The sequence below is a fragment of the Plecotus auritus genome (genome assembly GCF_963455305.1).
Source record: "Plecotus auritus genome assembly, chromosome: 2".
Classification (NCBI taxonomy): domain Eukaryota; kingdom Metazoa; phylum Chordata; class Mammalia; order Chiroptera; family Vespertilionidae; genus Plecotus; species Plecotus auritus.
In genome coordinates this window covers 11,643,278-11,657,304 of record NC_137771.1, presented here as the reverse complement: position 1 = coordinate 11,657,304, position 14,027 = coordinate 11,643,278, and the positions used below count along the sequence as shown (strand labels likewise).

Genomic DNA, 14,027 nt, shown 5'->3' with positions numbered 1-14,027 from the left:
ACACTACTCAGAACAGCATGCCATTTAAAACTTATGAATTGTTTATTTCTGGAATTTTTCACTCAAAAAAAAATATATATATATTACTGATTTAATAAAGGTTTATTTTTCAAAATGTACAGCTGGTGAGATCTATTGTTCATGCATCTTCTCCAGCAGCTGGGGCATCCCCACCTTTGGTGTTTCTGGTGTAAATCACTTGAGCTCTGTGCTTTGAGACTAGTTTAATAAGTCCTTTACTAAGGAACTCCTGAAGGGCTGCCCTGGCCAAGGAGCCCCTAAAGGGCTGCCCTGGCCAAGGAGCTGCGAATCTTCAGCCTCTCGGAGACCACAGCTGGGGTTATAGGCTTGTAGTTGGGAACTTCCTTACAGAGCTTGTCATACGTGGCTTTGTCAAACAAGACCAGGTTATTGAGCTTGTCCCAAACTTTGCCTTCGGACCACTTCTTCTTTTTGGCCTTGCCCCCCGACTTGTTCACGGGGTCTTTGTCTTTCTTGGCCGACTTTCCAGCATCTTTCTTCTTCTTGTCGGCCTTGGGTGGCATCGGGGGACTCGGAGAGCAGGGATGCGCTGCTGCCTCGCCAAGATGTCGGCCCGAGAGCTCACTCAATATTTTTGGATCACAGTTGACTGCAGGTAACTGAAACCACGGGAAGTAAAACTGTGGATAAGGGGTGACTACTGTATTTTTAGCAGTTTAGTTCCCAGAATTCTCCTAGCATGGGATCTTATGAATTTAGGATCCTGTGACATTACATAAATTATAAATTATATAAATTTAGAAACGTATGTAAATTGCTAATAAGTTGCAGAGCCAGCTGCTCTGACTTTAAACCTTATGCCTTTGACCTCTATTTTGCTGTGGAATTTTTACTGCTCAGGCAGGGCCTGCGGCTTGTTCAGATCCCACAGTAAATCAATCACTAGGCAGCTGGGGCGAGGGTCCTGTGCCTAACACTTTAGAATCTGGACTCTACTCTCCGAGGTAGGCCACTGTTTCATCTGCCACATAAACTTAGGCCCATTTGAAAACACATTTGAACGTGCTTCTCCAGATGCATGAAAAGACCGCACTTTCCAATATGATGCTGTGAAAGAGCTTTCTGGCAATTGGGTTGACCAATCCAGAAAGCTAGTGCTCTGAGGAGGGACAGGTCTGGATTCAAACCCAGGCCCCTTTAATCTGTAGCTTCTCTTTTGTTATAATGTACATAGGAGACATGAATCACAGTAGCAGATATCCACTGAAAAAGTGGATGTTCACTAGTAGGTTAAAAAATGATCTTACATCAATACACCGGGATGTATTGCAGCCCTTAAAATGTGAAATATGAAGACTATGTAGCAATGTGGAAAAGGTTGAATAAAGTAGAGTCCTCATAGCTGGGTAAAATGTTCATGTTAGAATACCTACCTCATGGGGTTGTGGTGAGGATTAAACAAGCAAACAGTTTGTAAGCCCTTTACTCTCTGTTAGTTGCAGTGGATATCTGCATCTGTCTATCTCTGTCTATCTGTCTGTCTGTGCACACACACATAGATGTGTGCATATGTTTCCCTTCTTTCAAGATGCCTTTTTAAAGAAATATATTTTTATTGATTTCAGAGAGGAAGGAGAGGGAGAGAGAGAGAGAGAAACATCAATGATGAGAATCATTGATTGGCAGCCTCCTGCACACCCCCTACTGAAGATCAAGCCCTGACTGGGTCTCAAACTGTGACCTCCTGGTTCATAGGTCACTTAATCACCGAGCCACACTGGCCAGATACTTTCTTAAGATAAATCCTCAGGAGTGGGATTATCTGGCTGACAGGAACTTTTGTCTCCACACAGTTTTCCCAGTTACTTTGCTCTCACAGTGTTGTCTTAGTAGCTGTGGCCTCAGTGGCTGATCTCCAGGGCCCTCTGATCTGACCTTGTCCTCCCTGCCCAGCAAGCTTCATTTCCTCAATGTGGCTCCCTGTTCTGGCCGAGGGTAGAGAGCTCCTTGCTAATTAACTTTTCTTTACATTGTCTATTTTTAAAAGTAAGTTAATTAATTAATTAGTTAATTAATTTAAATCCTCACCTGAGGGTATGTTTTGATTGATTTTAGAGAGGAAGGGAGGGAATGATTAAGAGAGAGAGAGAGACATCAATGTGAGAGGAACATTAAGTGTCTACTGTATTTGCCCCAACCAGGGGTCAGACTCACAACCTAGGTATGTGCCCTGACAGGGAACTGAACCCATGACCCTTTGGTGTACAGGACGGAGCTCCCACCAACTGAGCCACCTGGCCAGGGCTAAAGTAAATTAGGAGGGAAACTTTGTCATTACCATAAATGGAAAATCAGTATCAATGTCATCAGTAGCAAGTAAAAATTGAAATAAATGTATGTAACTATTGATATAAAAGACTTTCATCTGGGGCCACGAGTGTCTGGCTTGTTTCTGTCTCTGGACCTCAGCTTTCAGCATCTCCCTTCTTGCCTTCCTCCTTTCTGCCGGTGTCTATCCCACTTACCTTCCAGGACCTGACTCCACCAAACCTCCTCTGACTGCCACAGCCCTCCACATCTGTCTGCCCTTCCATCCACCCATTCTTCCAAAAAAAATGTAACAGTGGTATGTGCTCCCATTGGGCTAGGGCAGCCGTGGGCAAACTACGGCCTGCGGGCCGGATCCGGCCCGTTCGGCTGTTCTTTCCGGCCCGCGGAGCCGAAAGAGTGGAGGGTTCTCTTGCTCTCCCCTCCGCTCCTTTACTTTGAATTTATATTAGTTCACACAAACATGCCATCCATGCTTTTGTTCCGGCCCTCCGGTCCAGTTTAAGAACCCATTGTGGCCCTCGAGTCAAAAAGTTTGCCCACCCCTGGGCTAGGGCCTAGGCATAAAGATACTTTCCATATCTACAAGGAGACTGTTCAGGTGGGGACAGTCAGGCAGAAGAACCTGTGGAATGGGAGGTAATTGGTGGGAGGGTTTGTGTGCAGGTGCATTAAAAAAGGTGTCTGGCCGAGGGGGTTCAAGGCTGGGATCCCAGAGGGAGGTGTTTTGTTGGAGACAAGATGAGAAGACTCATTTGTCAGGAGGATGAGGGGTGGTTATAGACATGGCAGGAAGAGAGAAGAGCACGTGCCAGAGTCGGGTAACCAACAGTAATTTAGGGGAACAACAGTAATTTAAACTCACTGCCAGATGAGAAGACTCATGAAATCTTTAACTTGGTCATGTGTCCTAGTTATCCCAAGAGCTAAGAGTACCAAGTGGCCCTCCTGGCTCCTTAGAGGGGGTGCCAGCCTGCTGGAACCTCAGAGAAGGTGATGGTAGTGGGTGTGGTGGCAAAGAGGTTCACTTTCTAGGTCTAGTTCTATCAGAACTGTTTGCTCTTTGGACCATTAAAGGGAGTGAGTGTGTGACTGTTCTGGGCTTAGGTAAGTTCACATGAGTATTTTGGCATGAGAAATAAATTGTAAAGGAAATTAGCTTGTGTAACTGTCATATCTTTGGAAAACCACAGGTGCTTACTGAGTTTTGTTTTTTTAATACATTTTTATTAATTTCAGGGAGGAAGGAAGAGGGAGAGGTAGATAGAAACATCAATGATGAAAGAGAACCATTGATTGGCTGCTTCCTGCACGCTCCCCACTGGGGATTGAGCCCGCAACCTGGGCATGTGCCCTTGAGCAGAATCGAACCTGAGTCCGCAGGTCGACGCTCTACCCACTGAGCCAAACCGGCTAGGCTGCTTACTGAGTCTTTATGGTCCTTCTGTGTAAGTGAGGCTTGGTGAATGGGCCTCTGACCTGTTTTGAAGAATGTTCAGTTTACTGATTGTGGGGGGAGAGGGGGGAGCAGCAGCACAAGTTAATAGTGTTTGCTTAGAACACATTTTATTAAAGCCCTTTTTGCTTTTACCTTCTCTGGTCCCCTTGTCTTCTAGATTCCAACACCCCCCCCCCCCAATAATATATTGCTTGAACTTTTTTATAAGAATATGCAGATTTGCAAAAAAGGAAAGCTAATGAGTTCTTCCTTATGTTCTGGTAGTGCTATTAGCAGACAATAAGGACTTAGAAAACTAAAACCATTGTTTAAGAACAGAAATTAGACTTTGGTTAAGGATGTCTTCACTTTTGTCCACTAGAACTTTCGGTGATGATGGAAATGCTCCATAGGTAGCCATTAGCCATGTGTGGCTCTTCAGCACTAGTATGGCTAGTGGGATCAAGGAACTAAGCATTTAATTTTAGTGAATTTTAGTTAACTTGAATTTAAATAACCACGGGTGGCTAGTGGCTACTGTACTGGACAGTGCAGGTCCCAATGGGTGTTGACTCCCATTGAGAAATTGTCTTTAACTTATTCTAGAGCCATAGGGAGTAATATCATTAAGCTGGGCTATTTTAAACGATTTCTAAGCAAATTAAGCAAATATGTTATGTCATACTAGAGGCCTGGTGCACGAAATTTGTGCACTGGAGGGGCGGTCCCTCAGCCCGGCCCGCACCCTCTCACAATCTGGGACCCCTCGGGATGTTGTACAGCCGGTTTAGGCCTGATTCCACAGGAATCCCTGTGGGATTGGGCCTAAACTGGCAGTCGGACATCCCTCTCTCAATCCAGGACCGCTGGCTCCTAAATAGTTGCCTGCCTGCCTGCCTGATTGCCTCTAACCACTCGCCTGCCTGCCTGATTGCCCCTAACTGCTCGCCTGCCTGCCTGATTGCCCCTAACTGCTCGCCTGACTGCCTGTTCACCCCTAACCACCTCTGCATGCCTGCTTGATCGCCCCTAAACACTCGCCTGCCTGCCTGATTGTCCTCAACTGCTAGCCTGCCTGCCTGATCACCCCTAACTGCTCACCTGCCTGCTTGATCGCCCCTAACTGCCTCTGCCTTGGCCCCCGCTCCCCATGGCTGCCGTCTCTGACTCGGCCCCCACCGCCGTGGCTTTGTCCAGAAGGTGGTCCGGAATGACGTCCGGGAGGTGGTTCAGCTGTCCGGCCTAATTAGCATATTATGCTTTTATTATTATAGATGGGGTATTATTTATACACTATATTCAGTGAGTGCCCACTATTTATAAGGCATTGTGGTAAGTGGATAATCAGAAGTTATTTAATACTAGAGGCCTGATGCACAAAATTTGTGCAAGAGTATGCTTTCGTAGCCCTGGCTGCCTCGGCCGGCCCTCGCAGCCCTGGCTTCATCCGGAAGGTGGTCCGGAAGGTTGTCTGGATGGTCCTTCCGCTGTTTGGCCTTTGGTCAATTTGCATATCACACTTTTATTATTATAGATACTTCCTTGGTCATCAGTTTCCCCATCTGTAATGAGGGTATTGGGTTAAGTGGGATTTTTAAAGTCCTTTCTTGTGCAGCCATTTTAATGATTTTGATTTTTGTCTTTAATAGCAATAGCACTTATTTATTGAATACTCCTGTGTGCCGGGAAGAATATTCAAGACATTAAGTAAATGTGCTATCTCATTTAAATGTAATAATTTAGTCTTCATTTGTTCCAGTGAGACTGCGTGTTATCTTCATTTCGTAGATGAGGACATTGAGGCTCAGTGAGGTTAAGTAATTTACTTGTAGTTATGTTGAGTTCAGGTGTCCACTCAGGGATGCCTCATTCCAGCTCATCTTCAGTTAAATCTTTGTTTATTTTAAAAATAGATCCATCTTCATAAGCATTTACAACTCTTGTTTTACGTAAAAGTTCAATCATATTTTTTAAAAAAAATAGACTTCGCTGTAGTGCTCACGTCAGGAGTCAGTGGCTGTGAGTGGTTAGGAGTGAGGAGAGCAGGTGGCATGGGTGGAGGCCAGCTCATCTGGCAAGCCCATGTCCTCCTCCTCCACCATATCCATGAAAGGCCTGCTTTGAACACGCTCCTACTGGGATGCTGTCTGGATGCCCATGCTCAGCTCAGGCTAGGCAAACTTCAGCTTCTCCCAGGGGCTCCAGGGAAGGGGGTGTGCTGGGGGAGAGAGGCAGAGGCAGAGGCAGAGTGTGGTTCTGAGACATTCTCTTGTTCCCATGTGCCACAAGGTAAGAGACCTATGGCGAGGCCACCAGTTTGGAGCCCAAAAGTTGACTCCACTTGTTCACTGGCTGGGCAATCATGTGCAAGTCATTTCACCTCTCAGAGCCTGTGAGGATCCATTCCCATATCCACCAATAATACTTCCGGAAACTCTCCCATAGCTCACTCTATTCTGGGTCCTGGGGGTGCAGCAATGAGTAAGAGAAAGCTCTGCCTTCATAAAGCCTGCATTCTGATCGATGATGAGCTTACTTTTCTTCCATCCTTGAAATAGAGGTGCCAGTCTCTAACCTACCTCGTGGGTTTAATTTGAAGAATCAATGAGATACCTGACTGACACACAGCTCCTGGTGCCCCTCCCCAGAGATGGTTCCACAAGGCCAGTACTCTGTCATTTTGTGGACCTTTTCCTAGAGACTTTGGCTTCAACCTGCAGCTGGCCCTCATAGCTGTTCTGAGAGGGCAGTACCCTCGTTAGCTGCACAGTAGGACACATGATGTGGTGAAGCACCTAGCACAGTGCCCAGCCTGTGCTGGTCTCCCAGTACATGGTATTTCTTTCTTCCTCCTTTTTTGTATAAAGAAATACTGCCACGTGGAAGCTATGAAGTAGGGGCTAGGAAGCTGAGTGAGGAGTGGTAGGAAGTTTTTAAAAGAAGTAAAAGCAAATTTCTTATTCTCTTTTTAAAAATACTATAATTTCCTTCTTGTTTTTCTGACTACAGAAGTACTACTTATTCTATTTAAACAACATACAAATATGTCACTTGGAAAATGAACCACTCCTTAACTCCACCCCCAGAAATACTACAGAGTTTGATACATTGTCTATGCATATATCTATATCTATCTATCTATCTATCTATCTATCTATTTAAATATATTTTATTGATTTCAGAGAGGAAGGGAGAGGGAGAGATAGAAACATCAATGATGAGAGAGAATCATTGATCACCTGCCTCCTGCACGTCCCCTTCTGGGCATCCGGCCCACAACCTGGGCATGTGCCCTGATTTCCTGGTTCATAGGTCGATGCTCAACTGCTGAGCCACACCAGCCAGGTGCACAATACTTACATTTTTAAAATGGTTCCACCTATACTCAGTTTGCATTTTCTCTCCTTCAGATTCGTTTTCTGCTCACAAGGAATCATGGGACTTTGTTAAATAAAATTAGCCTTGTCCTGAGGCCAGAAAAGGGAAGCAGACATCCTCTAAGACACTGGCCTGGAAAACATAGGTCCTGGTTGAACTTTGGAGGAGACCTTTGGGAGGTGTCACAACGGGGGGAGAGGGGAAATCCAGGAGGGCAGAACTTCTCCCCACCACATGCTCTTATAAAAACCCTCCAATGTCTGACTTTACATCCTGGCTTTCCTGACCTGGTGACAGCTTTCTGCCCTTTGAATATGTTACAGAAGGGCCATCTCCACACAGCGGGAGGAGAGCCTGCCTGCTGCTCTCAGAATTGGGCTTCTGAATATGGTGGAGCTGACCTTCATTGGCTGTTTTGTTCTGTCAGCTGTTTCACATCCTCTTAGAAGGATCTCTACTTTTTTGGATTACAGAATTCTAAAGATTGACATTTAGACTGGTGGCTTGCTTACCCACATGTGTGTGATGTTTCTTTATATCAAAGAGTGCATGGTAGTGTAGATTAAGGCCAAATGCTGTGAATGCCTAAAATATTTAAAGCTTAATTATAAAACTATAAAGTTGAACCATATGAAATTGCCATTTTTGTAGGCCAAAATAGTTGATCATTGTCAATTTTATATGTTTCAACTTAACAATTCATTGTGCAAAGTTTGGATCATAGAAGGAAAAAATCACTGGTCACAGTTTCATTTTTTATAAGTCCTTTTATTTCTTTTATACCTGTAGTTTTTTTATTAGTTATGGTCCTTCGGCTATCTGTAATTTATCTTCGTTTTTAAAGATTCATATGACCAAACAGCGAGATACCACACACAATTATTAGAATGACCAAAATCCCAAACTCTGACAACACCAAGTGCTGAACAGGATGTGGAGCAAAAGAACTTGCATTCTTTGCTGGTGGGAATGCAAAATGGTATAGCCATTTTGGAAGACAGTTGGCAGTTTCTTTGAAAACTAAACGTATTTTACCATGTGATCTGGCAATTGCACTCCTTGGTATCTACCCAAAGGAGCTGAAAACTTCCATACAAAAACCTGCCTACAAGTGTTTATAGCAGCTTTATTCATAATTGCCAAAACTTGAAATCAACCAAGGTGTCCCTTAGTAAGTGAATGGATAAACAGTGGTACATTCAGACAATGGAATATTGTTCAGCACTAAAAAGAAATAAACTGTCGCCCAGCTGGCATGGCTCAGTGGTTGAGCTTTGACCTATCAACCAGGAGGTCACGGTTTGATTCCTGGTCAGGGCATATGCCTGGGTTGTGGGCTCGATCTCCAATATGGGTCATTCAGGAGGCAGCCGATCAGTAATTCTCTCATCATTGATGTTTCTCTCTCCCTCCCTTCCTCTCTGAAATAAAAAAATAAAATAAAATAAAGAAATAAGCTGTCAAACCACAAAAAGACATGGAGGAAACTTAATGCATATTACTAAGTGAAATAAGCCAGTCTGAAAAGGCTGCATACTGTGTGATTCCCACTGTGTGACATCTGGAAAAGACAAACGATGGAGACAGCACAAAGACCAGTGGCTGTCAGAGGTAAGGGGAGAGGGAGGGATGAATAGGCAGGGCACAGGGAATTTTTAGGGCAGTACCATTATTCTGTAAGATACTCTGTGGATACATGTCACTATATACTAGTATACATTTGTCCAGACCCATAGAATGTAACCAGGAGTGAACCCTAATGTAAGCTGTGTACTTTAGGTGATGATATGTCAGTGTCGGGTCATCAGTTGTAAGCAAAGTACCACTATGATGGGGATGTTGATCATGGAGGAGGCTGTGCATGAGTAAGAGAGGTTGGGAGTTAGTGGGAAATAACTGTACTGTCCACTCAATTTTGCTGTGAACCTAAAACTGCTCTAAAAAGTAAAGTCTATTAAAAATAATTTGTATGACCTAAGACTTCTTCCCATTACTGAGAAGTCTTCTGTCACTTCTTGATGGCTGCGCGGTACTCCTTAGAGAAGATAATAGACACAGCATTAGCTTCCCTGATATTCTATCTTTAGGTTACGTCCAGTTTTTCCATTATAAACAGTGTCACAAGGACTGTGGTCCTTTATGCAGTTTTCTGTATTTGGATTCTTTTGTAGGATGGACTCCCAGGAGTATTATTGTGTCAGAGTATGAACACTTTCACACCTCTTGACAAATATCACCAAAGTGTCATGCCACGTCATAATGCCACTAGCAATACAAGTGTGCTTTTATTGCTTCTTTGTCAACCTTGAGTGTTTTTCTCCCTTAATTTCTAATAGTATAATAGGTTATAAATAGTACCTTATTTTTCATTCATAGCTTATCAAAGTTGAATATTTTTGTCCACATGTATTTGTTAATTTCACTTACTGTCATTTCTCCCCACCTTTGAGCCATATGAGTGTATGTGTTCTTGTAACAAATTAGACAATTATCAGTAAGTAGTATTGTAAGAACAGAGCTCTCCAAGTGTACACGGTGGATTACACAGTGCCCTCTGAGCCATTGTTTAGGGAATTAGGGGTTCCTAATTAGTGCGGATCAAGGCAGGAAGCAAGTGCTATGGGCCTTGTCTACAGTCCCCCGGGCCCAGTGGTGATTTCTGTGCCATCTTCCTTCAGCTGTTCCGTGAACTCAGCTGAAATTCGATCACATTACAGTATGGTTAAGGGGCCTAATTAGCCATAAACCTCAGGAAATTCGAAAATTAAAGAGTCCATTAATCCCAAGGCCCCTCCCTTTGTGAATGGCTCTAATTCCCCTTGGTTTGCTTGATTTTCCTGCTGTGCTTTAGTTCCAATAAGACTTGGATAGAGTGACGGCCTTTTTGCTGGAACTTCCTGCCTTTCTGGGGTTAAATGTACCCTTTAAGCTGTCCCTCTCTCCTCCCCCCACTGATTGAGCTAATCTCTAAGTAATAGCATGGAATGCTGGTCATTATTCCATTTCCTGGATGAAAATCCTCTAGAGTGCTTTAAGGTGAGTATAATGGCCCTTGTTAGTGCCTCTTAAACCATCTTGTGACCCAGAGGAACAAAGATGACCTGTGCAATTGCACCTCTCGCTGAAGTCGAGTTTCAGACTGAGCACTCCCATTCCTTCTCCCTTTAAAATGTTAGTGGTCTTGGGTTGCAGCTTTTGTTCCTGTGATCTGAGCAGTTCTTTCCTAGGCTGCCCTGTTCCTCCTTCCCAAGGAGACCAGGGGGCAGCCTGGTGAAATACCCAAGGTTTGAGGATGTCGTGATTGGATGGGCTGACGATTCAAGACAGGCTGGACCGTGAGCTAGAGTCCCTCTTTCTGGGTGGTTCTGCGTTCCACCTAAGGCCATTTATTTATGAACGTTTAAGGGAACTCAAGGCTGGGATCTTGGAAAAATCTTACTGTATGCCAGCCTCTGTGTGAAACTGGAGATGTATTGTGTGTGTGTGTGTGTGTGTGTGTGAGTGTGTGTGTGTGTGTGTGTTTTCCCTATAGAATACCTGATCCTGCCTTGGATTTGCAGCTGACCTTCTTTTGAGAGGTTTTAGGAGTATTCAGAGATTATTTTTGTATTTTTTTTTTTTATGTCTTAGAGCTTTTTCTTCTCTTTTCAACTAATTTCATTTACTATAGCAGCAGATTATTGGTTGCCTTAAGATTAGGAGCCTTAAAAAAATTATGAGCCTTGCATATAAGAACCTATAAGATACAGGAAATTAGCCTTCTCATATATATAACTTGCTCAGAGATTGTGCCGTCTTCATGGCTTGAAAAGAAAGAAAGAATGTGGTAGCCTTTGTGGTGCTAGACGTGACCATCACGAGAACCTGTGAGTCTGCCAGTCCTTTTGGAAGGATTTAAGATGAGCAGCACATTCGGGCTTTGGGACTCTTTTCTCAAATCCGTAGCTCCTCAGTGACTTTTATAGAACAGGATGGCAAATCCCAAGGCCCACGGTGGCAAATACATGATCTGATGAACTGGCCAGGCAAAGAGACCCAGGGTACGGCAGGGCTGTGGTTGTTCTACTTGTCCTGAACCATCATGTATTATAGCATCAGTTAAACCAGGGATGTCGGAGACTAACTGTCCCAAACCATAATGTGGGGATCTGCGAGGGCTTCCTTCTTGTCTGGACTCCTTTACCTGTTGGGCAGACCCATTGGGTGGCACAAAGAAGTCCTCTCAGATTGGCCTCTTTTAGTGAATAAAGTTTATGTATTGAGTTAAAAAATAGAAATGGAAATAGACTATCCCCAAGTCTTTGGTGGTCGAGCCCTTAGGGATCCCAGGCACCCTGATGAGCTTTTGTATCCACACTCCACTATCATTAGCATGTACTCAGCATAAAGATGGTTTTCCATATTTCTTAGATGCTCACCTTTGTTTCCTCTTCACCAGGCCCCTGGACAGGGGGCGTACATTGCCTCCATCATTCCTCAGTCGTGGGAGCCCACCTGCTCCTTCCTCTGGTCCAGGCCCCTGTAAATGGCCCGCCAGGCTGGGAGCTGTCAGCCCCTCTGGGCCCTCTGCTTCCTGGCTGCTTGGTCTGCAGTTTGGCTTCCTCTTTTCAGTAAGGTTCCGTGAATTCACATTTGAACCCACCCACTCAGCCCCTCCTCCTCCCCTTTCCTAAGAGTTTATCTCTTTCTCTATGGCTTCTGCTGATGTCTGCAGTTTTTTGTCAGAGGAGCTTTAAGCGGTGGTGGCCACTTTAGAAAACATCACTGCGAAGAAGGGTACTTTCCCCCAGAATGGGTCTGCCTTTGCCTCCAGCCTCTAAGCTCCACTCCTTGACGGAGTACTTTTAAGTCATTTGGAGAATATTGGGATGACGTTCTGAAGTGCATTATTGAAGCTTTTGCTGTTGTGGTAAAAAGTGCAAGTTTGCAGTCAGACGGCCTGGCGTTCCCGCGTAGCTGCTGCGAGGCCTTGGACAGGTTCCTGCAAATCACTGGGCCTGCTTATCAGCTGGGACGATCAGGTGAACCTCACAAGGTTGGAGGGATTGAAGGAAGATTGTGTATAAATGTGTAACATAGAAAACATTTAAGTTCCTAGTGATCAGATATAACTTTCTAAAATAAAAGCAGCAGGGGACCCCCTCCAAATGTCATTTGCTTAACCTCCTGTGGAAAAGAGTTTTTAAAAAATGAGGGTGTAGCCCTAACTGGTTTGGCTCGGTGGATAGAGCATTGGCCTGTGGACTGAAGGGTCCCGGGTTCGATTCCGGTCAAGGGCGTGTACCTTGGTTGCAGGCACATCCCCAGTAGGGGGTGTGCAGGAGGCAGCTGATCGATGTTTCTCTCATCAATGTTTCTATCCCTCTCCCTTCCTCTCTGTAAAAAATCAATAAAATATATTTTAAAAAATGAGGGTGTAGCTATTCTAGGGTGAAATAGAAGGTGAGTGACCTTCTCTGACCTGCTCTGTGGGAGTATGTACCTACGTAGCCAGTACTTCAGTCCTCATCCCACCCTGGGAGTGCGGATGTGAATTGTAAACACAAAGAGGGGTCGCCAGTTTTGCCTGTATTTTATACAGCTTCTCTCGCCAGGGCTTCCCTGATTCCTTCCTTCATTTCTAAGCTTTTATCCAGCACCTCCTTTGAGAGCCTGACTGACCCTGGGGAAACCAGTGCCACTAAATACGGTGCCTGCTCTCCAGAAGTCCCTGTCTAGGGTGGGAGACAAATCTGTAATTCAGCAAAGCAGCGAGAGGTAGCACACCTCTTGGTCAGCAGTGCAGGTGTAGGAGCTGGCTGCCTGCTTTTGAGTCCTCATGTCCTCTTGTCCTTTGTTTCTCACTTTCCTCATCTGCAGGATGGGAATAAGCTTGTTTAGCAGTGGTCGGCAAACTGCGGCTCGCGAGCCACATGCGGCTCTTTGGCCCTTTGAGTGTGGCTCTTCCACAAAATACCACGGCCTGGGCGAGTCTGTTTTGAAGAAGTGGCGTTAGAAGAAGTTTAAGTTTAAAAAATTTGGCTCTCAAAAGAAATTTCAATCGTTGTACTGTCGATATTTGGCTCTGTTGACTAATGAGTTTGCTGACCACTGGTTTAGGGCAGTGGTCGGCAAACTCATTAGTCAACAGAGCGGCAAACCGCGTCTCGCAAGCCTCTTGTGGCTCGCGAGCCGCAGTTTGCCAACCACTGGTTTAGGGGATGAGTTAATGCATCTCACGTGCTTCTTTAGCTGCCTGGTTCCTAGGAGGGGCTCGGTAATTGTTTGCTGTTAACACTGTAAGAGGCATTGATTCAGCAAATATTCACCCATATGGTGAATGACGAGTCCCTGCTTTCCTGGGATGAGACAGATCATAAACAAAACCGAGCATTTCCAATAGTAAGTGCTATGAAGAAACAAAGCAGGGTGATGTGCCAGGACCTGAGAGGAGGGGAAGGTCTCAGAGATGGGGCCTTCCAGGTGAGATGAGAGAGAGCCAGCACAGGGAGATGTGAGGAGGGGACAGCTGGTGCTAGGCCCTCACGTGGAGGAGTAGGAAGAAAGGTCTGCTAGTGATGAGGCACCGCGTTGGCAGGGCCAGATTATGCCTGTGCACCAGGTTTGTTCTTGTGGCAACAAGAAGCCATAAGGGTTTTAAGCGGGGGAATACTGTGATCTTACTTTAAAAAAAGATTATTCCAACTGCTATGCAGGTCAAGCAAGGATTGTGAAAGGCTAGGGTAGAGGCAGCAGGGAGTAGTTAGGACACCCAGTGAGAGAGGGTGGCGTAGTGGAAGTGGACAGAAGTGGGGTGTGTTCACTCATAGGACTTGTAGGTCCAGCCAGAAGGTGCTGGGGGTTTGTCTGTGGTTGAGTGATGCTCACCCACAGGAATAGTCACCATCAGGCTTCTGATTTA

The 14,027-nt window shown here is 45.0% G+C and overlaps 1 protein-coding gene and 1 pseudogene across 3 annotated transcripts in view; one reads left to right on the top strand and one right to left on the bottom strand.

Annotated features, from left to right (window-relative positions):
• CAPZB (capping actin protein of muscle Z-line subunit beta) overlaps positions 1-14,027 on the top strand; it is a 134,663-nt gene that overhangs the window by 14,151 nt on the left and 106,485 nt on the right. The window lies entirely within an intron of this gene.
• Positions 93-596, bottom strand: LOC308242534 (small ribosomal subunit protein eS25-like; annotated as a pseudogene). The gene has a single exon. The product of its transcript is annotated as a small ribosomal subunit protein eS25-like (transcript).